Consider the following 25,752-nt stretch of genomic DNA (forward strand, 5'->3'; position numbering starts at 1 on the left):
GTGGGCCAGGCACAGGCACCCTGGCATGTTGCCTCTGCGTGCATCCATCTGTTCATCCCATAGGGACCATCTTCATCAACGTGATGCCACACGTTCACAAGGCTGACTGAGTGCCAGTCGGCTAAGGGCTGTGCTTCTCTCTTGACCTCACATCACCCTGACATCTCTGCTTGTGATGGACAGACAGACAGACAGACAGACTAGCTTATCTCACTTTAGAGAGATGGAGTTTGGAGTTTGTGAGCATCACGTGCAGGAGATTATCCGGCTGGGGCTAGCTGAGCCAGGAGGCCACCTTGTGTCACCTGACTCGAGACTCATGTGTGTGCCCTTCCCCCTTTCCAAGTTCCTAAGGCCAGGGGGACTCTATGGGCTTCCAGGCCATTTCAGATGTGCCCGGACAGCTCTTTTATATAATGGCACATTTACTTTCATGTGTATTAGAAAAAAAAAAAATAGCCCAGCGAATTTGGATTTTTACTGAGAACGTTGTCTAGCAGAAGGCAGGTTTAAAACTTGAGACTATTTTGGATTAAGTCTAAGGAAAATATTAAGTAGAAAGCGGTGGAAAGCAGAGGGTGGTGAGGATTAGCCTTGAAATGACATGTTCCCCTGCACAGAGCCACCTCTGCCAGACACCCTGCGCTCCTCCAGGACCCCACGTGCCTGTGTCCCTGTTCCTCACACCTTAAAGCCTCTTGTCTAACCCCCAAAGGCTCTCACTTCCCCTGTGTGGTCCTGGGTTGACTTCACTCTCTGTGTTGCATCCTCTGCCATCAGCTCCCTCCATCCCTGAGGTAGCCATCTTGATTGATCTGATGGTAGTATTGACCCAGCTAGCCCGTTCTCTCTCAGGACTTCTGGATTTGCAATTCTCGTGCCCCTCTTTTCGTCTGGGAAATCCTGGGGATCCTCCTTCTTCCAGGGCTCCCCCAAAGGTCCTTTCCTCTCTATCAACCTTAAAATCCTGCTGTTCCTTAGACTCCTCTTATGTTCTCACTGGGCCACCTCTCACTCTCTTAGCCAATCCCACTGCCGCCTTTGGTACCCACCACTAAGCATCAGTGGTCCATCCCTTCTCTTACATGCTCAGGCCATTTTCTGACATCCAGACCTGTATATCTGATTGCCTACTGGGCACCTCCTTTAGGTCACTCTACAGATAGCTCACAGTGCCCTAGTCTGGGCTGGTGTATCTCGACTCCCAGCACAGACACAGGCACCCTAGCTCTCCCACAGGCATCCTCTCCCACCCTCACTGGCACCAGTTTGGTTTTACTCGGTGCCAACGTCTTCCACAAGCTCCCTCTGAAGCCCATGTCCAACGTGTTGATATCTCTCCATCTCTCTGTCACTGCTCTAGTTCGAGGCCATCAGTTCTTCTTGCTTGGACACAGAGTCATAGTCAGGATAGAGTCCTGCCTTCATGAAGCCCTCAGTCACCAGTCTCTGTGTCTCCCTGGATGGGATTCTGCAAAGCTTCCTGTTTGGACTCTTTGTTCTGAGCTCTGGGAGGGGCTGTGGTAAGTCTTGTTGCCCAACGCTCACTGTAGGTTAAGTGCTAATTTCCCTCAGAGGCCACAATGGTGTGGACAGGGTCCAGGTTCTCCTGGGGCAGCTTCATAGTGCCAGCTCAGCCCCTGCGCCTCTCACGGCCCTGCTGATCCAGAAGTGACTTCTCCATGACACACCTAAGACGAGCCTTTCATTTCTCACCCTGAGAAGGTGAGAACAGGGTCAGAGGGCATTGCTCACATCCAGTGATCAAATGTGTCATGTGGCCAACCTAGTTGCTTAAGGAAGACAGAAGATATTATTTTTAGTTGGGACACTACATGCCTAGCCACCCCCCTTCCTCCTTTAAAAGCCGTGCTTTAATTTTATTGTGTGTATGTGGCCTATGTACCTGTGTGGGTGTGTGCATCTGTATCTGTTCTTTTAAGAGGCCAGAGCAAAAACACCAGCTGTCAATCAAGCTCTGCTTTATTGCCTTGAGACAATGTCTTCTGCTGAACCCAAGTTCTCCTTTTCATCTATCTGGGCTGCCTGGCCTCATAGTTTCTGGGTCTTCCTGACTCTGACCCCCTTCCCAAAGCAGGGGTTATGGGTGCACGCAACCATGTTCAGCTTTTTAATGTGGGCATTGGAGACTCGAACCCAGGTCCACATGCTTTCAGAGTAAGGGCTCTTTCCTGCAGTCCCCCAGTCACCCCTCATATTTCTGCAGAGGATGCAGAGCCCTGACAAAAGCCAATAGGATTCCTGCCCAGGAAAGGAAGGCTTCCTCCGACCAGGGATACCTCCCTCTGCACAGCAGAGACACATCTCTTGTGGGTGACTGGGAAGACTGTGAATGCAATGGTAAACAGGGAGAGCCCTGAGTGCAGTCAGATGTGATTGAATGTGACCCCCATCGACCTCCTCCTGCTTCAGTCACCTTAGACTTGGCATGTGGAACCTGTGAGTTCTGGGCAGGGTTTTTGAAGCAGTAACGTATTAGGGCCGAGCCAAGGCAGCCCTGTGGCGTCCTGCTTGCTGTCTTTTCTGTACCACGGCTTTGGCACACAAAGACTTGGGGAGCTTCGGAGATGAGGCTGGCAGGGGTAGGCGCATTTGGTGCGTGGCAAACCGAACCTGTCAATTCCAGAAGCCTTTGGCACATTGTTGAAGCGACTAGATGACTTTGAGAAGTGTCTGCGTGTTTTTTCCCCAAGTGCAGTTATTTTTGCCGCTGTGAAATGTTCTGAAATCTGACAGTTTTGTTTTGAGTCTCAGCCCGATGTGAAGACGGAAAGGAACACTGCCTCCCAGTTCTGCGGCACCCGCTTCCCGGGGTCTCCTGAGGACACCCAGATCCTGGCAGAGGTGACCAAGGAGAGGCCTGGGGACTGAGGTTCTGGGGCGAGGGGAGTACACAGTGAGGTCAGGCCATGCAGCCTCTGTGTACCCTCAAAGAATGACCAGGGGCTAGCCTGGCCAGTGTTCAAGTACTACTATGTGCCAACACGTCTCCTACCTGATGTCACCCAGCACCTATCCTGTTTCCCGGGCCTTCTCCATCAGACGTCCTCTAGTACCTACTGTGTGCCAGATTTCCTCCACTAGATGTCCCTGAGTGCCTACTATGTGGTGCAGAATCACAGGAGGGCCCTCAGTCACAGAGATGACAAGGTCACAGTGCCATGCTTCTAGGTGAGGAGGTTGCTGAGGGAACAAGACACTGGGAGGACAGAAAGGTGGCTCTAACCCATTTCCTGCTCTTAATAGTGGCCCATGATGCAGGAAAGATGCCGAGGTTATCTTAGTGGTCCTCCTGTGAGCTGATTCCTGCCTTGTCCTAGGTCACTGCTCCCCAGAGCTTATCCAGAGACCCCTGTTGCCTCCCCCCACCAGCCAAGACCCCAGCACATGGTCGCTGTGTCTCAGGCCTGTCTCTGCAGGATGCACTGTCACAACTGTACACTGTGACTTCCAGGTTCCACATCAGTCCAGGATACCATCTCAGGCTTCACATGTTTCCAGCTAGCTTTCCTGGTTTCCTCCCTAGCTGGTCAGTTCCCCGACTCAGGCATCCCTGGACAACAGCATATCTCTGATATTTTCTGATATGAGTCCCACAATTGTTGGGTTTGTGTGCTCCTGGGAGATCACTGGGTACCAGGTATGGTTCTGAGTGCTTCCCTTGCATGGTCTCATGGGATTCCCACAGTCACCCTTGTGGGGCAGGGAATGTGCATCACTGATGGAGATACATTGATCCAGCTATCCAAAGATGCCAGCTCACCCAGCCTTTCTGGAAAGAGCTAGTCACCTGCCTGCCTCCCCAGGTGATGGCAAGGGCCAAGCTTTAGCAACATGTGCACCTCTGTTTACAGCCCGCATTTCCACATCACCATGGAGACCGATGATGCAGCTTTTCCTTAGAAAGGTAGACATAAGGACTCACCACCCATCTCACAACAGCTTACTCCCAGCTAAATAGCACAACACAGAAAACAAAATCCCCAGACCGTGGCAAGCTTCCTTCTTTTCCTCTCTAGTTGACTGTTAGGACCTGTGTGTGCCAGACCCTTGCTGCATTAGATTCCAGGGTCAGCAGCAATAATGAGGGTCCCAGTGGCTCAGTGAGCATCATGAAGAAGGTTCCTGTCATTTTTCTGTGTAAGCCAATCTGGAGTACCTAGCCTGCTGCCAGGTCTGGTACTACGGGCTCACGCCACACCCTGAAGCTATCTTCTTCAAAAGGCCTTGCCTGTCCTCAGACCCCACAGTGCAGCCTGGTAAAGAAGACAACACAGCATGTCCAAGCACACTCCATGGACATGATGAATTGCAGGGATGCTGGGTGCATTGTCCTAAAGGGTGGATCTGTAACATACTGAAAAACAAAAGGACCCCATCAGTAAAGAAGGGCAAATGGATGCTGGGGACATGTGATGCACAGTCCTATTGGACAACCGATATTCATGCAGACTCCTCCACACTCAGAACATACTTGGGACCTTTGCTTTGGACAGAGGATAGCTAAGTTTAGGATCTGTGGATGCTTCAAAGCCCCCTCATCACAGTCAGAAGTAAGCTCGGAATTGAGCTATCTGAGGGCTGGGGACTTGGCAAGGGTATGATGTTCTAGTGGACAGGGAGGCAAGTTCAGCAAGACTGTGGACACCTGCCTCAGGATCTGGAAGAGAGGACGTATGGTAGCTGCCAGCCCTCCACACTTGTCTACAGTCTCCTGTGCCAACACAGGCCTCCTTGAAGTCTACCTTTCTATTCACCCGCTGTGCTTACTCCCTAGGATGGATCTTGCAGAGAAGCATAGTTTTGGCAGATGGCAGCCTGGGGTGTCTCTGGATCCCTTGGTGGGGAGACTGTTATCCAGTGGCACACATGGGGTTCCCCAGGGCATACAAAGCCTTCCATGACACACATTAGGGAAGGTTGGTTAGTGGTTTCACCTGGGTCATTAGACAGTTCACAAGGCCTCACTCATGGGTCTTCTCTAGGCCTTGCTCCTTCTACTTCTTGAATCTTCTCTTTGCTTTCTAGGGCTCAGTTTTCCACCAGACCCTTCTCATGGACTCATTGGCTACTTCCTTGGATGCTGGCAGAGAAGCTTGGGAGACAACACTCTCTGTGGGCCCTGGCCTGAGCCTCTGCCCTCATCTGATGGAGGAAGATAAGGGATTGAATCCAGCCTTTCTCTTCCGCTGAGACGGTCTTCAGAGCCACCTGCTCGTATTATAGAAGGAGCCAGCGGCTCCACCGTCCACCTGTTCTGTGAGTGTGTGCAGTCGGTTCTGCTGAAGAGCTAAGCACCACAGGCCTTCTAAACCTGCAGAGATGGATTGATAAAAAAATCCATTGTGTACTGTGGACCAATAGCTTTTCCTCTCCCTGTGTTCCCGGGCTCCTGAATGATGACATAGGCCATGGAGGTTGAGGGGTAGGGGCTTGGCATCTAGAACAAAGCTGCTCCCCAACCCCCAGCAGTGGCTGGAGCAGGGCAGGAGTGCACATCTTTTTCCAGGCATGTTCCAAACACAGGTGGCTCAAGGGGATTATCTTAGCTTGCTTTCCAAGACTGGGATAAAATACTGACTAAAAGCAGCTTGGGGAGGAAAGGGGTTTACTTCAGCTCCCAGCTTCCAGTTCATCATGAAAGGAATCAGGGCAGGACCAGAAGCAGGAACCTGGAGGCAGGGACTGAAGCAGAGTCTTAGTGGGATGCTGCTGACTGGCATGCTTGCTATGGCTTGTTCAGCTTGCATTCTTATATGCCCCAGGTGTGTCTTCCCACATCAACCATTAAATAACAGACTCGCCTATCGCAAGTCTGATGGAGGCCCTTTCTCGGTTGGAGGGTCCCTCTTTCCAGCTTACATTAGCTTATGCCAAACCAACAAAGGACTAACCAGCACAGGTTAGCAGTACGGCTTCATAGCTGGCCTGTTTCTCTGTTGTCCTCAACAAGAAGCTTTGAGCTCATGATCTGAGATGGGAGGTGGGGGAGGGGGTGTTCCTCCTATCCATCTGCATTCTGGCAATCTGATTGGCAAGAACCAATCAGAAAGGAGGACATGAAAGATGCAATCCTGTCCCATCTTTTAGACCAAGGCCTGGAATGTGTAGATGTTAGTCTGCTTCTAATCTGCAAAGTCTGCCCACTGGAGTGCCTGTGTGCACGATTGTGTGTGTGTATTGCACATGTATAGGAATGTGTGTGTGATTACGCTTGTGCATGTGTGTACTCTAAAGTGTGTACTGCCGTATTGACACTCAGTGGCTGGCTTTGACTCAAGGCCTCTTGGCTGAGCTCAGGTCTGTGTACTCCTTTGCCAGAGCTTTTGGCTCAGGCGTCTTTGTGGGAAAGAGCTAGGTCCATGGAGAGCAGAGAGGACTTTGTTCTGTGGTAGTCATTGCCACTCCAGAACCAGGGATGAGCTGCCAACCCTGGTTTGTACCTTTGTAATCAATTGCCTTGAAGCCCAGGTTGGCCACTGTCAGTGGTGGCTGGAGGTGAACCAGGCGGCGGGTGCGTGAGCATAGATCGGGGCCCACAGGAGTCTCGCCGGGATCTATCCTTCATCTTCACGTCTTGTGCAGGCGGCTCTAACACTCCCTACTGTGGGAGCCTCAGGATTCTTTTGCCTACTTCAGGAGTCAGTGGGGACAGTGGAAGTGAATGGATGGCCCGAACTGGAGCAAACCAAGCACCTGTGTACTGTTTGACTGGATAAAGCCCAGGAGGGATTTCAAAGGTACGTCAAAGCTGAGGAGAGGGAATCCAGATTGTCTGATGGGTTCAGTGTTACCACAAGGGCAAGGAGATGGGAAATGCCAACCTTTGGAACAGCGAGATCATACAGGCCAGGAAGCCCACAAGGCTCTACGGAGGAGGCTGCAGAAACAGCAGGCAGATGGCGTGGTGCAAGGATCTCATGGTTGACAGGAAGGAAACTCATGAGGTAGATCCTGCAAGCAATATGGATGCCTTGCTGGGTAACAAGGACTTCTTAGACCAGAGTGAAGAGAGGGTTTGCCTGCTGAGACTGACTGATAAAGTTGAGTTGTGTTGGGGCTCTGACCTCCAGTTGAGGGTCTGCGTCCAATTTGGAAGGGCAAAGGAACCCCTGAGAGCTTCTAAGTAAAGTCTGATGGAAGAGCAGTGTATGAGGCCCATAGACTGCCTCTAGGCCAGGAAATGATGGGTGTCTCAAGGCAATGGGAATATCTGGCCTCACAGATGTCAAGTGTTTGAGGTTGTACACTGCCTCGAATCTTCCTGGAACCAGAGCATGTCAGAGAGCATAGCACGGTGAATGCAAGCAGAGATGGGTGTCGGTCTCCAGAGCTTCAAGCAGAAAGGAAGAAACTAAAGACAAGAGGGCACAACTTTATTGAAACAAACAAACAAACACACACACACACACACACACACACACACACACACACACAGCGGGTCTTACAGACACATGGGGAATCCTTGTCTGGTGTTCTCTAGTTTCTATTAGGTCAAAAGTGCAAGTGGCTTTGAAAACTTGTTTTGGAAATAGTTGCTGGGAATTTGAAAACATGGCTCATCCAAGTGGCACAATAAAAAGACGTGTGTGAGAGTAACAGAGGCAGGTTCGGGGCTTCTGTCCCCAAACGCTTGCTATCAGGATTAGGAGGGTGGGGCTAGGAACCCAGGAAGGAAGGTGGCAAAGGCTCTTGGCAAGAGGACCTCCATCCTCTGAGGAGACAGAGAGGAGCATCCAAGTGCCCCGGAGTTTCAGGTCCTGCATGAAAAGAATAAAACACTGACTCTTGCCAGAATGATATCTGAGCAAACAGGGTGGACAGCCACTTCTCCTGCATCAGCTAAGGAGAGCAAAGGAGAGACAAGGAGAGACAAGGAGAGACAAGGAGAGACAAGGGGAGACAAGGAGAGACAAGCAAGGAGAGACAAGGAGGGACCTAGTCACTAAAGATAAGGTGTCTTAAGAACAGGGCTTCTGAGACTTTGAACTTCATTTTCAATAAATTGTACTCTTGAATCTAGAAGTATTTAAGCCTCTCCAAATCAGAAGGTCACCATCTTCCTTATAAAACAGCTCAAACCCTTCATGGATGTGCCAAGAGGCTCCCCTAGGGGCAGCTGCCTGGTTTGTATCCTAGGGAAGGATGCAAGAGGCAGGAGGAGCTGATGTCCCTGATACCTCTGAATGTGGTCTTGGGGTCAGCCAACAGGGAGACTCTCCAGAGAGGCCTGGAGAAGAGACACTGGGGACATCGGGGTCTCTGGGTCCTGGCTGTGCTTGGAAATTAGAGCCATATAAAAGGTCCCAGATTCTTCTTGAATCAAAGTATTTCCTCTGGAGTTATTCAAAGTGTGAGGGCCTAGTTTCTCCATCCTGAGCCAAGTGCCTGGGGATTAATTAGTTTAATTGGTTCCTGCCTTAGGCTAGATAGTCAGTGTCAAAAGAGAGAAGCAAAAGATACTTTTTGTGTGAGAAGACAGAAACTGTCTGGTCACAGCCGAGGGTGGTCACCACAGAGTGCTTCCACTGGGGCTGACTAGCATGATCTGGGAAAAGGCTGGGTCCTTTCACAGACCCCTGCTGCATATGGGACTGAGCAGTGGAGATCTTAGAAAGGATGATGTCATGATAAAGCCCCAGTGTGGGACTGTGCACTGGTGACGATGCTCTACTGATTGTCCTAGGCTGATCAATCTCTGATTGATCAGAGAGTTCAGGGGTTTCTGAACCTGCTGTGAACACCTATCTGGAGCAGGAAGCCCCTGCTTGATCTGGCTGGGGTTCCACGCCTCCTATTTGTATATGTCAATTTCATGGCTTCAGGGGACCTGATGCTACCTTCAAGATGCATCATGATATCTTCAATGGGTGGAGGGACGGAGGATGAGCCAGAGTACAAAGGGGAAGGTTTGGCTAGCCATGTGACTATGGAGTAGACACTGGGACCGTCTCTGGGAGCATGCAGTGTGTAGCGCAACCCTGTTTATCCTGTAGCCACCTCACGAGACTGTTGCACTAGTACACAAGGAACCTTCATCCCAGCAGTCCGGGAGGCCATGTGCAAGGCGCTGTGGCTGGTCCGTGTGCCTCAAGGAAGAACCAAGGAGCAGACCTGCAGGACATTTTGGAGCTAAGAAGAGTCAACAATACAGAGGTTAGACAGCATGTGAGGCTCAAAACAAGACACTTACTCTAAAAACCCAAACGGAGTGCTTTCTGTCTGTAGTCTGGTACCCAAGTCCAGGTGGAAAATATTTATTTTTGTCGTTTTACGAATACTGGCCCCTGGCCAGATGAAGCAATGCCAGGTACAGAGAGACTTTGCTCCAGGGAGCTCTGAAGGCAAAGGTGACAGGAAGGTCCCTGCTGCCCACTCCTGTGCCAGATTGCCTTGGAGAGCTCTGGGCTGAAGGCTGGAGATGTTTTACTGTTGGTGGTGGTTTGCTTTTTTTTTTCTCCCTTAAAAAAAATTGGGAAAAAAAATCTAAGTAAGGTAAAAGTTGCCAGTGCAACCTTCTGTTTTCAGGGCTGGGGGTGGAACGTAAGATCTTAACTCATGATGCCAGCATTTCACGCTGAGTTCCACAGCCCATCAGCGACACTGAGTACGTGGTGTTTGTTACGTGTCTACAACTGCCACCCAGCTCCACCATTCTTTCCATCTTTATAAAGTGGGAGCCATTATGCCTTTCCTTAGTCCCTAGCCACCTGCACCCTGTTTTCTGTACCTCTTCATTTGTCCACGCCAAGACCCCTTTCAGAGTGGGAGAGCTCACTGTTATCCTGTCGCTGTTGCAGACATCCTAGGCTGGGCGTTTCTGGGTTCTTGGTGTCTTATTTGGAGAATTAAAGATGCAGGCACAGAATGCACAGTGCTGGGGACTTGCTCAGAAACAAAGCAGTCTCAGAGCTCAAGCGAGCAGCAGGTTCCTTGAGCTCTAGAGTATTCAAGGTCACTGTTTGGGGTTTCCTCTTATGGGGTCAGGGATAAGGAGGAGCTGGTTATTAGGGGGCATGATAAGGATGGCTTTGTCTTGATTGACAAGCTTGGGTTATGTGAGTTTTTGATACGTCCCACGATGCATCTGATTTCAGTCATGTGCATGCCCAGTTCTGCATACAATATCAAGTAGGGATTTCCCCTCAAAGTTCACTCCGAGGACATCGTTTGCCTCATTGCGCATGCACCCAAAACTGGTTCAGACTGGTGTGGCTCTCTGTCTCTCATTCCCAGGTGGGTTTCAGGATATGTCTGAATGGAAACTGATCAGGAAAGAGGAGCCGACAAGGGATTGCTATGGGAAGGGAAACTCATTCCATTGTTTGAAGTGGTGTGTGAGTTCAACTCTCCGGAGGTGGGCTCCTAGGATACATAGCTGAAGCCAAGTGTAGTCCCATGTTGCTAAGCTGTTTCTATGCTTGCCTGCCTCCCTGCCAGGGTGTCTGCCCTCTCTACTTAGCGTATGTATGCTCAGGTATATGGCCTGGCCCAGAACTGTCTTCACCTTTGGTGAAAGTACTCATTGGCTTCGGTTTTTTATGGTAAATTATCTGTGTAGCTTCTGTATTGAATTGTGCAGTAACCCATACGCAGCATAGACTTTCCATGTTTGTCATTTGTTTTAGGTGTACACTAAGAATAGTCACAGAAAATCACAACTGCCACCATCATTCCACATTGTACCTATTCAACTATTTCCCCTCCCCCTTTTCCCAACCTATGGTCACCTCTGCTCTTTCTCTGTCAAGAACTGACAACTTGCAGTACATCAAACCGTGGTTTCCCCTTGTGTCTAGCTGATATCCTCAACATTGACTCTCGGAGATTCTCCCACAGGCGCCGAGGCTGTGACAGGGTTCGCCTCTCATTTGTAACTGAAGAATGTGTGTGGTCACATCTGATGATCAACTGACAACTAACAGACATTGAGCTAGTTCCATTTTTTAATAACAGCACCAGGGACATAGATATACCAAGATTTGTTTGGATCCTTGATTTCAATGATGAGTTTTTTGTTCTTAAGACAGATTCTCACTTAACCCATGTATTACGGTTCACTAGAGTAACAGAATTTATAGAATGAATCTCCCTCTCTCTCTCTGTCTCTCTTTGTCTCTCTCTGTCTCTCTCTGTCTCTCTCTCTCTTTCTTTCTCTGTTTCTCTCTGCCTTCCTTCCTTCCCCCTCTGTCTGTCTCTCTCTGCCTCCCTTCCTCCCTTCTCTCTCTCTCTCTCTCTCTCTCTCTCTCTCTCTCTCTCATAATCACACATGTGATTTATTAGAGTGACTTGCAGGCTGCGGTCAAACTAATCCGACAACATCCATCTATGAATGGAAAGTCCAAGAACCCAGTAGTTGCTGCTCAGTCCACGTGGCTGGATGCCTCCGCTGGTCTTCAGTATGTGTGGAATCCAGAAGAAGTAGGCTCTAATGCCAGTGAGGAAGTGAATTAGCAAAGAGCAAAAGCATCTTTTCTCCATGGCCTTTGATAGGCTTCCAGTAGAAGGGATGACCAGGCTAGAGGAGGATTAAAGATATGGATTAAAGGTTTGCCTCCCCAACGCAAGATCTGGGTTAAAGGTGGGTCTTCAAAGATGCAGTTAAAAGTAAATCTTTCTACTTCAAACTAAACAGAAGTCCCTCAGAGGTGCGCCTTCCATTTTTTTTTGGAGGGGGAGGGGTTAGTTAATTTCAGATGTAGTCAAGTTCATAACCAAGGGTAGTTATCATATCCCAGGCTAGACTTGAACTCATGACACAGCTGAGGATTCCCTTGAGCACTTGACCCTCCACCATCGACTTCCTAAGTATGTCCCAAGTCCAGTTTATGGTGGTGGAGATTTGCACATGCCAAGGAAGCACTTTAATAACTGAGCTACAACCCTAACCCCAAGTTTTAAGTTTTTGGGCTATACACAAGGAAGTAGAATTGCTGAATATCACAGTCACTGACTAGTAATCTTTTTGAGAGCCACTAACTGGTTTCCACAAAGGCTGTATCATTCACATCCCAGCAGGGATACTCAAGTGTACCCCTGAGGGTGGACTTTCCCACATCCCCAGAACCCTTGCTTTCTCTGAGGATTTAATGGTCTCAGTCCTCAGTGGTGGGTAGGGGGTGAGGTGGCATCCTGCCATGGCTTTGATTCCTGTTACCTGAGGGCTAGCTAGTGATAGGAAATCCATCATGTGTGTAACTTCTTAGAGAAATGTTGTTACATCCTCTGTGTTGGGTTGCTCGGGTCGAGTATTGCTGAGAACAAGTACATTTTTTTTCCAATTTAAATTTTCTGGCAATTTTAGGTTCATAGTAAAATGGAGAAGAGAAAACAGTTCCAAGGTTTTCCATAGACCCCCCTATATCCTTCCTCTTCTCCGCAGCCCTGTCAAGAGTTCCTGTAGATCCTACTCGTTCTCCTCTGTGCCCTTCCATCCTTTCCTGTGCCCCTTCAGAGAAACCTTTGCTGCAACTGCCTGCATGAACTGCCCGAGTGTACAGTTTCTTACCTAAGCCTTTGATCTGAGCAAGAGGTGCATTATGGAGAGTTTAGGTAAATGCACAATCCTGTTGTAGCATTTTCGCTGGGGTCAAATATGGGGCTACACTTGTGCAAAGCAAATGCTCTCCGGATAGACTTTATGCCCAGCCCAGGATTTAAACAATATTACACTACATCAGTGGTTTCAAGCTTCCTAACTCTGTACAGTTCCTCATATTGTGGTGACTCCCCAGTTATAAAATTGTTTTTGCTGCTATTTCATAACTGTATTTTTTCTACTTTTATGAATTGTATTGCAAATATCTGATATGCAAGATACCTGATTTATGGCCCCCAAAGGGTTTTTTAACCCACAGTTGAGAACCACATTAGACTCCGCATTGGATTGTTAGATTAGTGCATTTAATTTGGAGAAGAGGGCTCATGGGTGGGGAGAAGGGGGTGTGGTAAGAGGTGAAGGCTAGTGCTGCACATGTGACAGGAAATAGGGTCAGGGGAGTTATGGTGGTAGAAGGCTTACCTGTGAAAGCAGACGCGGAGGTGGGAGAGGAGAGGCTGGCAGAGTGCTAACCAGAACTAAGGATATATGGAGCCTTACAGAAACCCACTACGTTGTCAGCTGGTACAAAATAGGATTTAAAAAGGAAAGGAATTTGAATGCAGGTACCCTGAATGGGTAGACAATGTTTTCTCCAGAAGACACAAGTTATTTAACCAAAATATCAGTGCTAGGCATGAGATACTGCTCCAATGAGGTATTTTGGATAGGGGGACCCTTGAACAACAACACAGACAACACAGACAACACAGACTACACACACTACACTGACTACACAGATAACACACTAGACACACTAGACACACTACACTCTATACAGACTGCACACACTACACAGACTACACACACTACACAGACTTCACAGACCACTGCCATGGCTCTTGGGGTTTTCTTCCAGAACAAAGCAATGAGACTCCATTGCTGAAGACATGAGCTGCTGGAGTTATTGAACACAAAGGTCAAGCTGGAACTCAGCTGGCCATTTCTTCCCTGGGACTAACTTTTGTAGTGCTGGAAGGTTGTGTGCAGGGTGCTGGGCAAGAAAATCCGTCAATAGTCGTACTTAGCAGTGAACCTCGAACACTGCCATAATGACCTGCCAGGTAAGGGGTGCCACAAGGTTAACAATGGTATGACTGTTTTGGAAATAACTGATTGTTTTCTGGTTGGATTTGAGACCCATTCCACAAGAGGGAATCTGTATTCTGGTATGTATACTGCAAACTTGGTCAAAAGCCCATGGCTCAGAAATAAGTCCTAAGGAGAATCTACTACTGCCATTTGGCTAGGTGGACATATTGTCAAACTGCCTTCTAAATACTTATGTTTATAGACACAGGTTAGTGATGCCCTCCACCTTGGTAGGTTCTCTCTGCAGTGGGCAACACTCAATGCAGAGACTTACAACTGGTCCAAGTATTGAAAAATAATGTTGAGTGCTCAGTCTTAAACATGGACAGCTGTATCAAGCCGTTTCCCCAAGGTTTGGAGGACAGCGTGGATGAGGCTGTAGAAGGAACATAAGAGCTGGAAGATGTGGCCCTCCATCTTCTGTGCTGTGAAATTCCGTCTTCTGGACATGCCATGGCTGTTGGATGCATAAACTCACTGCAGCAGGTAACTCATGGTTACCTGCACCAGACCTTTACAAAAGCAAGCCAAAAAGATTGGTCAACACTCCAGCAGTCATCACTGGTTGGACTTAGTGGGTTACAAACAAAACAAAACGACAAAACAAAAGAGGACATGATGCTGGGAGGGGGTGTCTGAGGGAAGTAGGAAGGAGATACATTGTATAAATGTATGAATTGTCAAAGAATAAGTAAGTAGCCTAGTAGGATGGGACTTAGCCTTATTGCTGAGTTCCTTTATTTTGCTTCAATGAGACAAATACCTTTCTTTCACCTCTTCCCAGTTCTAGCCCTGTTTCTGCTTGGAAAAATCTCAGAAGGGAGGAGTGGGAGGAGCATGGAGTAAGACGTGGGGGAGGGACTGGGGCTGCCTCTGGGGTGGAGATATGCCCTGTGCTAGCCTGGGACCTTTGCTCAGGGGGTTCTTATGGGAAGCACAAGGGTCAGCTCTACGAGGGCACCAACATCTGGGTGGGTAGGTGGGGTCAAAGGAGCAGTTGTCAATGTGTCACAGAGGGCAAGCATGCTGGACAGTGCAGGGATTCCAAGCACCAACAACACATACTGTGGAGGTGGGCTAAGCAGCCCCAGATTCCAATGGGAGTGGGGACCAGTAACAAGGTGATGTAGCCATGGCCAGGGGGGCCCTGCCACACCCACTTCATCTATGGCAGTGGAGCTGCTGGGGGGAACCTTCCCTCAAGATTATTTACTTTCTTGTGCCTGAAGGAGGTGGAGGCATTTCTCTGGTCCCCTAGGAGCCCAGAGACCCTCACAGAGTTGCAGGAACCCAGCCCACATGCCAGGGCTATTAACACGGTGCTTTAACCAGCCCCATGGGACCAGGCTGCTTGGCTCCTGGGCAGCATGTTAAGAGGTGTGGTCTGAAGCCATGAATAATGCACCAGCTGGCCCTTGCTCCAAAGACAGCAGAGTTCTTTCCGCAGCCCAGCTGTAACACCACACTGTTTCCTATGCAGGAAAGGGCATGTGGTAGCTGCCAGGGATGCCTGTGGAGGCTGCTGAGGAAGCACACGGCGCTGGACCCTAGGAACACCAGCTGGGCTCTTCCATGTAGGCAAAGCTTCTGGTCCTGGGGAGAGCATGGCGGGATGCATGTGTAAGGTGCTCAGGGCTGGAGAGCATCTCCTTCCAATAAGTGTCATTATAGGGTCACCTCTGGAGCAGGCTGTATTTACAATGGCCTTTTTTTTTCCCCTGGAAAGGGACAGGATCGGCATAACCACCTTCATCTGGAAGACCTAGAATTCCACTAACTTGGGCAGACTGTGGGCCCTGGTCTTTCCCTAGACACCCAGCAATGGGTGCTCTCATGTGGCTACATTGCTTTGTCAGGATGCTCAGGTGAAGGCAGGGAGGCAGTAACAGCTTGGAGGAGCAGTGTATTGGCTCATAAACTCCCAGCTGTATTTCAGATCCTCTTTACTTAGAGCTCTTGGCCCTTTAACTTCCCCCACCTTCGCTCCCCTCAGAGCTCCAGCCCAAGCTAGAAGGTCAACTCTCCTGTGGAGGCTGGGAGGGGATGTGACCTCAGGAGGTGTTTTGAGTTGAGGTGTGGTCTCCGCATCTGTACTGCACGTGACCAATTACTGGAGGTGTATCACCTGAGACTGTGGGGTGATCTTGGGTAGAACCTTCCTCTTTTTTTTCTGGTCCTGAAGCATCTAGGCTCTCACCCACAGGATTCACTCTGACAGACCATGATGAAGGTTCACCCAGAAGCGAGTTGGTGGGGGACTCCGTTGCTATGATACTCACAGGTCTATCTAAACTTCTAGTGCTAGACTGATCTCTCCCGAGCAGTCAAAAGCTGGGATGTTAGGAGCCAGGTCCCGAGAGTCCCAAGCTGAGGGTGTCCTGTATGCTGAGCCTCTGTCACATCTTCTGGTGAAGCCAGGTCAAGGGAAAGGCCGTGGGGACACACTGTCAGTCCAGAAACATGCAGGATGCCCTATCCACCTGCCTGCCCACTCTCTCTGGTTACCAGCCCCATCTCTGCTCCCCTTTGCAGGGTGCAGCTGCTCTCAGTGCTGACTACTGCTTTACTCCTGTTCTCTTTCCACCTCTTTTTGCTTCTTCAGATGACTTTGATGTAGCTCAGGCTTCTGATGTTTCTGGTGTCATTTTCTCCTGTGCTGCTGCCCCACCACATATGCAACATAGAGTCTTCTCCTGTGGCTTGGGCACATAGTGGCATTCTCTGACATTCCTGGAATTCCTCAGACCTCCCTCTTTCTTCCACTCCTCAATGCCCTTGTCTCCACAGGCTTTATGACTTCCTTTTCTATCTCCTTTTGTCCCCAAATTGACAACCTGCCTCTCCAGGAACTCAGGACTTGTTGACTGAGTTCCTGCCTGACATTCTCACGTAGGCACTGTGCAGACCTTAAACTCATATGTGCATTCAGGTTTCCCTCAGATTGTTCCTCAGATTGCCCCATCTCTGGGGGTGGCGAGTAGGTCTCCAGAGCTGCTGAGCCATCAAACCTCGTGTCATGAGTTTCTTCCTGATGTCCAGTCTGCCAAGAGCCCCATCAAGCACTGCATTTGAGGTAAGGTTGTCCCTCTTTACTGTGGGGGACCAGATAGTTCCAGGATGCCTTTTGGTGTCCAGGCTCCTTATGCAAACAGCACAGGATATGATGTCACCTGTGCCCAACCCTTGCACATTTCAAATCATTTCTAGGCTTCTAGGAATCATTTCACAGTACATGTAAATGTGCTATGAATGTTTTGTGTCAAAGAATATGACAAAGGTGAAAATCTGCATTTAGCACGTCTCAAGTATTTTCAGTGCTTAGTGGATCAAATGGATGTATGTAAACCCCACCGTGCAGAGGCCTGGCTGACCATTCACCTGAAACTGATCAGTGTAGCGTCTTCCTGGACCTCAGCACTCCCCTGCCTCAGGCCTCCTTTTTCCTGGCTCTGAGTGTTCACTGTCTGTTCTCCCTGCTGAAGCCATGGCTGTTACCTTCCTGCTCAGACCACTGCATGGGGTTGACCTCAGACTGTCACCCTCCTCAAACCTGCCAATCAGAGACTAATGCCAGCAAGCACTGACCCCGGAGGAAGGAACTGAGCCTGGCTTGAAGCTGCACTGTTTTCTGTGTGGAGCTTATTTCCAGGCTGCTTGGGGAGGGGAGGCAGGGAGCTAGGCAGAGCACTAAGGTCTCTCGAAGGTGCTGGGATGCCCAGGCTCAGGGTTATAAAATGGGAGGGGCTGTACAACAGAATGTCCAGTCTGCCCTATCAAATACTGCATTTGAAATGTAAGTAGCTCAGGAGACTTACTTGCTGCCTCTAGAAGACTTTTAGTATGGAGATTAAATTCTCTTGCTATTGGAGGTGACAGGTGACATGAACTGTCGGGGGGGGGGGAGAGACAGAGACAGAGACAGAGACAGTAGGAGTGAGCACTAGGCAAGCACTAGAAGAGTTACTCTGGTAGTAGGTCTTTGATACAAGGGAGTGACTACTCCAGATGTGCCCTAACTAAGATGGTTGCAGTGTACGAGGCCTGGCTAACTTACTGGTCCAATGTTCATCAAACAATGCAGCAAGAGCCAGATAGATACTCAGCCAGGGAAATTCACTGTGCTCAGCACCTGACCACAGGACACACCAGGAAGCCAGATAAAGAGAGTCTTAACCCGAGAAGTACCGGTCTGGAGAACATGAGCCACAGTTGGCAGGGACAGAGAAGTGGCAGAAAGCAGAAAATGACTGGCTGTTCTAACAACATCCTAGCATTTAGGAGAAAATGTAGATGACCCAAACAGCCGAGCTACATCTGAGATGGAAGTTTCCCTGAAGACGGTTGACAGCTGACCAAAAGAAGGAACCTGAAGACAGAACAAAACAGCTAGAAATGCCACGCAGGTTCCTTACGACCACAGAGGGTCACATATGTGTGTGGGATGGAAAATCCCGGGCTTGGTGTGTCAAAGAGTGTTTTCAGAAATAACGGCTGACTGAAATATTCCCAGAGGTGATGCAAACACTACCTCTCTGTCTAGACGTCATGGAGCCAATCAGGAGAGATTCACACCGGGACTGAATGTAATCACACCTCCATCACACTAGAATCACACCGCCACCACTCCAGAATCAACTGAAACTCCAATTAGAGAGAAAAACCCTAAAACCAGCCACAGAAAGAAAGAGACACGTTCTGCACACAGGGACAATGTGAAGATGTCAGCAATGCTGTTCCTAAAGGGAGAGGCATTGACAGAAGTGAGGACCGCCGTGAATAACAAATAACATCTAAAAACGGAGGCAAAAAGTTTTTAAGAGACCATTAGGTCACACTACAAAGGATGCCAAGAGAAGGTGAATAAGCAGAAAGAAGATGAACCTAGAAAGAAAATAGAGTAAAATATAAAGTACGTAAATAAATGTAAAAAAAAAGAAAGGAAACCCTAAATTCGAAAGCCCATTTCTAAAAAGCAAATAAATATCCACAATAAGAATGGTTATTTTGTAATATGTTGGTGGAATTCATCGCTCGTGAATGTTACTGGACAGGAAAAACATGATTAGGTAGGCTCAAATTATGGCTGTGATACAGAACACAAACAAGCTCACGCCATCAGTTATAAACTGATACAACAAGCCCCTGAATTACACATTTTCTGATGAACAGCCCTCCACATGTTTTATTTTATATTTATTATAAGTATAAAAAGACACAAACATATGTGGAATACAAATTGGTGTTTACAGGAAATATTTCACGGCGTTGTGCTCCGTGATTTAAGAACACTTATTTTAAAACTTTTCTCATCGTTTGATCTCCTTAAAAGGTAAATGAAAAAAAAAAAAAAAAAGCAGTAAGAATTCTCTTTGCAGTTTGTTCCATGCTGAAAAAGGGTCCCACCACACAGTGTCTAGTGTCAATGTCGGGGGTGGGGAAGGCATTTCAGTGCAAGATTCTTACGTCATCCCCTGAAGGGAATGTGGACTGAGGGAACATGTGCTAGATTGTGCAGTGATTATTAAAAATGAGCAGAAACATACCTGTCTCTGAAGCCATAATCTACTGACTTTTGAAAAAGAAACCAAGCTAAATGGCTATCTTTAAGACAGTGCTGGAATCACTGGGGATTCACACATGAGAATATAAGAAGCACATAAATGAATTCATATAAACTTTGTAGAATATTGCTGCCCACATTATATGAATTGCACTTACATTATGTTTATTATATAAATATGTGAGATTGAGATCTACTTTAAAATATAAAACATCTATAAATACAGTATTTATATATGTATATGCATACTCGCATATTCAATCAGCATATATATTATAAATAAACATGAACTACAACATTTGTATTAAAATTTATATGAAAATGAAAAACCTTCATCTCTCTCATTCACAATACAGAAAAACTGTAATGGATCACAGACCTAAACATGAAAGTCTGGGCTATAGACCCTTCAGAGAATAACCTTTTAACCTTAGGGTAGAATTCAAAACACCACCAAATAATAATGCAAGCTGATTAAAAACTAGCCTGGAAAAAGTACCTGCCTCTTCTAAAGTTGTCTTACAAATTAGTTAATTTATTTATGTGTGCAGTATGCTTGTGCCTGCACATGCTCACGAAAGTCAGAGGACAGCTTTCCGGGGGGGCGGGGGGCAGCTCATTCTCTCTTTGCATCGTGTCTGAGGAGGACTCTCCCCTCCACACTGTGCACTCTAGGCTTGCCGACCTCTGGCTTAGGAACTTCTGGGAGACTGTTCTGTCTCTGCCTCCCACCTCACTGTAGGAGTCTTTTGATTACAGATGTGAGCACTGCATCCAGTTCCTGTGGGTTTGGAGAACTGAACTTGGGTCATAACACTTGTGCCTCTGCAACTCTTGTCCTTCAAACTATCTCTCTGTCTTCTTTTAGAGACCAACAAGATTAATTACAGGCAGAGGGAAACAACTCACCCTTCACACAGTTGATACAGACTTACACCCAGAATATATCGAAGACTCTCACAACTCCAAAGCAACACGATGCATGGTCGTTTAGCAGGTGGATGGACAACCAGGAGGACACTTTGCTGATGAAGACGGGTGGAAGTAATGCCCTGTTCTCTGCCAGAAGTGGATTTTCTCACCACTGCCAAGCCAGCTCCTCCCTGTCCTCTGATCTCCTGCACAGGGAGGCCTCTCCTGACTTTGGGTGAATACTGCCTACTGTGTCAACCTCTCCCAGCTGCACTCATGCCCCAGGTGCCCATGGTCCCTGTCATCCTTGTCTCCACAGTGTTCAACTCCGTTCTCATGCCCTGCAAGCTTTACCCATTCGTTCTGTGTAAAGCTGCAGCCTCTTGGCCTCGGGGGAATCTGAGGCATAACAAGCCCATCTTTTGATTGACGTATCCAGAAGCACCTAGTAGGTATTTGATAAATGTTTCTTCTCTGATTGAGTTTAATTTATAAATGCACAGTAGGCTGTACTTGTCCCCTTTGCCTTTGGCATCCTGTACTATATGACAGAACACAGAAGTGGCTTGCCTGCACTACACACCCTCTGAAGCTAAGGATTCAAACTTGCTCTTGAGTTTGGAAGACTTTCCAGCCATCACAGTTTCAGACATCCACCGCTAACCCTGTTACTTCTGTTGTTTCCTAGAACATCAGTTAAATGCACGTCAGATTCTCCGTTCTTGACTGTTACTGCTGTGATACACACCATGACCAAAAGCAACATGGGAGGAAAGGGCTAATTTCAGTTTCTCGTAGTAAAACAGTCCATCATGAAAGGAAGTCAGAGCAGGAACCTGGAGGCAGGAGCTGAAGAAGAAACCATCCTGGCTTGCCCCCCATGGCTTGCTCAGCTTCTTTTAGTCAGGACTACCTGCCCAGGGATGGCACCACCCACAGTAGGCTGGGCCCTCCACCTCAATGATTATTCAAGAAAAGGCACCCCTCAAACTTACCTGCAGGCCTGTCTGGTTAAAGTATCTTCTAAATGAAGTGTTGTGGTTAATTGTAACATTAATTGGGGGTTTCTACCCTGCCTTGATGATTTAGTTCCCAGTCAAAAGTCGCAAAACCTTTATATTTATGATAAACCTTTAAAGCACTTGAGCTGGGCAGATATCTAACCTTCTAAGCTATTAATACATGAGGACAGGACCATTCCAAGGTATGGTTGAGGGGAAGGCTTTTATTGTAGATTTGAGGGAGAGAACAGCCAGAACAACACGGTTACACAGGAAGGAGAAGCTGGGGGAGGGAAGCCTCTGAGCTGGAGACGTTTAGGGGAGGGCGGGCACGAGTTGAGAAGAGCCACAGGTAGTGGTTATACTGAGAGCGCCTCACATGCACCACAGTCAGCTGTTCGAACCTGACAGTTCCCTCTTCCCGAATGACACTGTTGTGTCTGGTTGACAGGAAGCTAGACACACCCCCTCTGCCTGTGGAGCCTTTCTTTGGATGTCACTGGGCACCCCTCCTGCCTTTTCTTCTTCCTGCTCCTGGTTTCAGTTAGGGTTGGATCTGTGGTGTCTCTCAATAGCGAGGTTTTTGTACCCAGTAAGATTCCCATAATCTGCTGTGCTTGGTTCTTTTTCAAATTTAGTCTTTTCTGGAGAGTTCTTTGCTAAATGCCCATAGTTTTGGCTCTCAGTTTCATTTCTTTACATACTGAAAGCATTTATTTAGGGCCTGCGAGATGGCTCAGTGGGTAGAAGCATTTGTCATACAAACATGGGGACCCGAGTTTGGTCTCTGAATCCATGTTAGGGAGAGAACTGGCTCCTGAATGTCACCCTCCGAGAGCCCCTCCAGGCACCCGAGTCCCAGGGAGTATGAACTGGGCTGCTCTAGTCCCCACATGTCTCTGCCTCCACTGGGACCCCAGAAGAGGTGTCTGGCTCTGGCAGTAATAGTTTTGGTCTGTGGTGATTCACAGCCCCTTAGCCCTGCCCTTTGACTAGATCGTGCCCCAAACCCATGCTTACTCTAATGTACAGAGGCTGGAGAAGAGGAGTGACAAATAGGTAGGTTTCAGATACTCTTTGACACTTGCACCAGCAGGTGGGTTTGCTCTTAGTCCCTTCTCTGGAATCTCTGAGATCTAGCTCTGGATGCGAATGCGGGGTCCCACATTTCAACTCGCATGTGCACATGTTATCTCTCTGCTCCTGGATGACTCTTGAGATCCAGAGGACCACTTGGAGCCTGATGCTGCTGTACACTGGGATCATCTCACCTCTCCCTTTCAGCCCTCCTCACTCACAGCCCCTGGTAGGCAGCGCCTTGGTTTCTTACACACTGGAAAATGATGCTTCTTATGTTTTAGGCAGGCAGGTCCTACGGTTAGGCTTTAGAAAAAAGAATTACAGCCATCATCCACTTCCCAGAAAGGGAGACTTCTAAAGCTTGCTCAAGCCTTGCCCTGGGGATATCCTGGAACCTCGGTTTGGGGACAATCCTAGTTTTTAAGGGGGAGGGGGGGATCCTGTATGACAAGCCACAGTAAGATAGGCCTCCCAGAGGAGGTAAACTTTGACCCAGCCTCAGGAACTGCAGGCTGGCTAATGGGTGGGCGTGGTGGAGGGCCCAGCTTGTGCAGAGGCCTTGGGGGTGTGAAGAGGCAGAGACATATGTTAGCTGCTCAATAAATATTTGCTGAATAAACAAATAGCCAAGGGAAGGAATGAGGGGCTGAACATCGCTGTGGGTAACCGTGAGTCAGCCTCTTGCAATGGCTTGTGCCTGACCCACAGTCTTCCTACCTGCTCTTGTCTAATTCTTCAAACCAAACAAACTGGGAGGAATTTGTGGAAACGCCAGGGAACGAGTCTCTCTTTCAGCCTTAGCAGCAAATGCAGTTACCTAAAATTTCAAGCTTGTCTGATCTCATTAGCAAAATAAGACTCATCGAGGACCCAAGGTGGAAGCATAGTCCTGACAAGGAACTGTGGGAGACTTTGTCCCTTCTCCAGCTCCCACAGAGAGTTCCTGGCAGTTAAAGGTCTGTTGAGCTGGCTCCCTGGGGTCTTGTCCACTAGTGCACTCCGGGAGGAAAAGAGAGCGGTCAGAGGGAACTCCAAGTAGAGGCTGGACTTCAGTCAAATCCCCATTCCGTTATAAACACCCCTGTCCCGTGCTTTTTCCAACAAGGGAACTTGAGCCAGGGGCCTGCAGCATGCTCCAGACATTCCAGAAAGGTCCACTGAGGCACATGCAGGCTGTGAGCACTGAGAGAAGGGTCCAGAGAGCCTGGAGGACAAAGTGCAGAGGCAGGGATCCTGTGCAGTGCTCCCGGAACTCAAGGTCACTAGGGAGTTCAGCAGAGTTAAGCTCACAAGATAAAATCAAGAAGGCTTATTTACAGAAAGAAGCCAAGGGTCTCCCCGGAGTGTTTGCAGACAGAGGAAACCCTGTTGGCTGCCTGATGCTTTGGAGGTTGCTAAAGAGGAGGTATTTATTGATCCCCTCCAGGGGTGGGGGTGTGTGTGCAGGACTGGAATGAAGGTCTTGACACACTTTAACTTGAGCAATGCCGTAAAAAACAGGCGAAGCAGGTTTCATTAGCCCTGGTGGGTTTTTTTTTTTTTCATATGGAATTGAAGATGTTAAGTAATGTGCCTCAGGTCACTTAGGCACAGAAGTGTGACCCAGGGACCCTGCTCACCTTGGTGGTCTTGCCAGTCCACTGCGAGAATGTCTGTCTCAACAGAATGCTTTTAGATACGCCCCTCTCCTCCAAATCTATCCAACCTCGCCTAAAGCAGAAAAAAATGTGAAAGCATTTGCTGGTTTGTTAAAAGTGATTTTAATACAGATAACAGTAGGGTGAAAGGAACCCTTGAAAGTCTGTTCGGCTCTGAAGGATCATGGGACCCTATGTGGCTTGTCCCATGGGGCAGGGAGAGAGCATGACATAAATGGGAGTGTGACAAACTGGCAAAGTGTGAAGCTCTCAGCAGCTGAGGAAACCCGGGTCCGATCCCAGGGCCATATGCTGTCAGCAGAGGATGGTAACTCAGCCTGACTCCATTCTTGCAGCACAGGGCAATTCTTTTTACCTAGCAGGGTCTTAGAGAAGGAAGAGCATCACAGAGGGGCCAGTAGGCACTTGGTCCATATCCTGAGGCTGGGGGAAATAGGGACTGGGGATAATGGACACAGAAGGGGTAATTGCAGGGATGGAGACCCACCTGACACTGGATGTGGAGAATGGGCAGATTCTGCCCTCCTGGCTCATTAAAGTATATGTTTTTTTTTGTTTGTTTGTTTAGGTTTGTAGAAAAACTTGAAAGAACGTTCCCCTATGTTGCTCACTCCGCTTCCCCTGGGCTAACCATCCCACTACCACGGTGGCGCTTCATCTAGTGTAAGAAATTGACACTGGGCCACGGATGCTTAGTGGTACCTCAGGGTCCCACTCATGTCCCCTCTGCTTCAAGATTCAAGCCGGGTAACTTGATGGCATTCAGTTGTCCTGTCTTCTCGGGAGCCTCTGATCTGTGTCACTCAGTGGTTTGATACCTGCTCTGGTCACACAGGGGTAGACAGAGCTTATAGCTAGCATCCCGAGCGTGCTGCTCCATAGAGTAAAGGGGTGGCAGGCTTAAGAACTGCTTTGAGAAAGTGAGGGAGGGGAGCTTTGTGCGAAACAGCAGCTCAAATAGTAACCTCCGGCACTGTATTTTGATGAAATAATTGTTTTATATTTATAAAGATTTTTAAAAAATTATCTCCAGCAAATGCATTTAGTTCACTTAATAATTGAATTAAAGAAAATGTCTTTTTTTAAAGTATCACGAGTCATTGTTATAATAATAATAAAAAAAGAATGACTTTAGAACACTTCCCTATATGACCTAGACAAACTCATTATGACCCAAAGCTGAGTAATGGCACCAGGCTCCCAGCAGGTGCTCAGGGAACAATGTTGTGGATGACATAGAATTAACCCTGCTAGAGTGAAATTGTCCCTTCTTTGGGACTCCTTTGCTGGCCTCCACTGGAATTGGTCTTTTCTTTAGGGCACCCTGGCCAGGCTCATGTTCGTAGACTTAGTACAATGGAGGTGTCTCAAGGTCTGTCCCTTGTTTGACTGCCTCCCCCAACACTCAGCAGTCTCTTATGAACTTTGAGGATAGCTTGCTTGCTGTCCTCCCACAGAAGGAAGTCCCGCAATGCAATACGCACCACTTTCCAAAACCAGCAAGCACCCCTTCCTGCCTAGCACTTTTCCAAGCACTGTTTTACAGTGGTGTCACTGGGTCAACACCTCTGTTAGCATCCCCGACATGAGATGAAATGGTGCAGTTCTTCCTCAACATCGACAGTAGTTGTTTTTTCTCCTCCAGGGTCAGGTGGCCCAGAAGCATCAAAGAGTGCTGAGCGTCCTCGGTAGCCCAGGCAACGAACTTATCAGGTGGCCCTGGGTGAACTGGGGTGAGCAGAGGAACCCAGACAGATAGTCCCTGAACTTTAAAGAAAAATCAATATTCACCAAGTGTTTATGGTCTCATAAAGTCTCTAATATAGAGCC

At 48.3% G+C, this 25,752-nt stretch overlaps 1 long non-coding RNA gene across 4 annotated transcripts; it reads left to right on the plus strand.

Annotated features, from left to right (window-relative positions):
• The first annotated feature begins 5,857 nt into the window (after window positions 1-5,857).
• Window positions 5,858-24,966, plus strand: LOC143436772 (uncharacterized). Of its 4 annotated transcripts, none has more exons than XR_013106568.1 (7): window positions 5,858-6,761; window positions 9,018-9,177; window positions 13,479-13,683; window positions 14,064-14,197; window positions 15,192-15,285; window positions 16,641-16,784; window positions 20,140-20,671. It is a non-coding gene; the product is annotated as an uncharacterized LOC143436772 (long non-coding RNA). The 4 variants fall into 4 exon arrangements; XR_013106569.1 differs by lacking the exon at window positions 13,479-13,683 and adding an exon at window positions 24,491-24,966 and having other exon boundaries at window positions 5,885-6,761; window positions 20,140-20,631; XR_013106567.1 differs by lacking the exon at window positions 13,479-13,683 and having other exon boundaries at window positions 5,871-6,761.
• Window positions 24,967-25,752: the final 786 nt, after the last annotated feature.

The sequence above is a fragment of the Arvicanthis niloticus genome, chromosome 23, assembly GCF_011762505.2.
Source record: "Arvicanthis niloticus isolate mArvNil1 chromosome 23, mArvNil1.pat.X, whole genome shotgun sequence".
Classification (NCBI taxonomy): Eukaryota; Metazoa; Chordata; class Mammalia; order Rodentia; family Muridae; genus Arvicanthis; species Arvicanthis niloticus.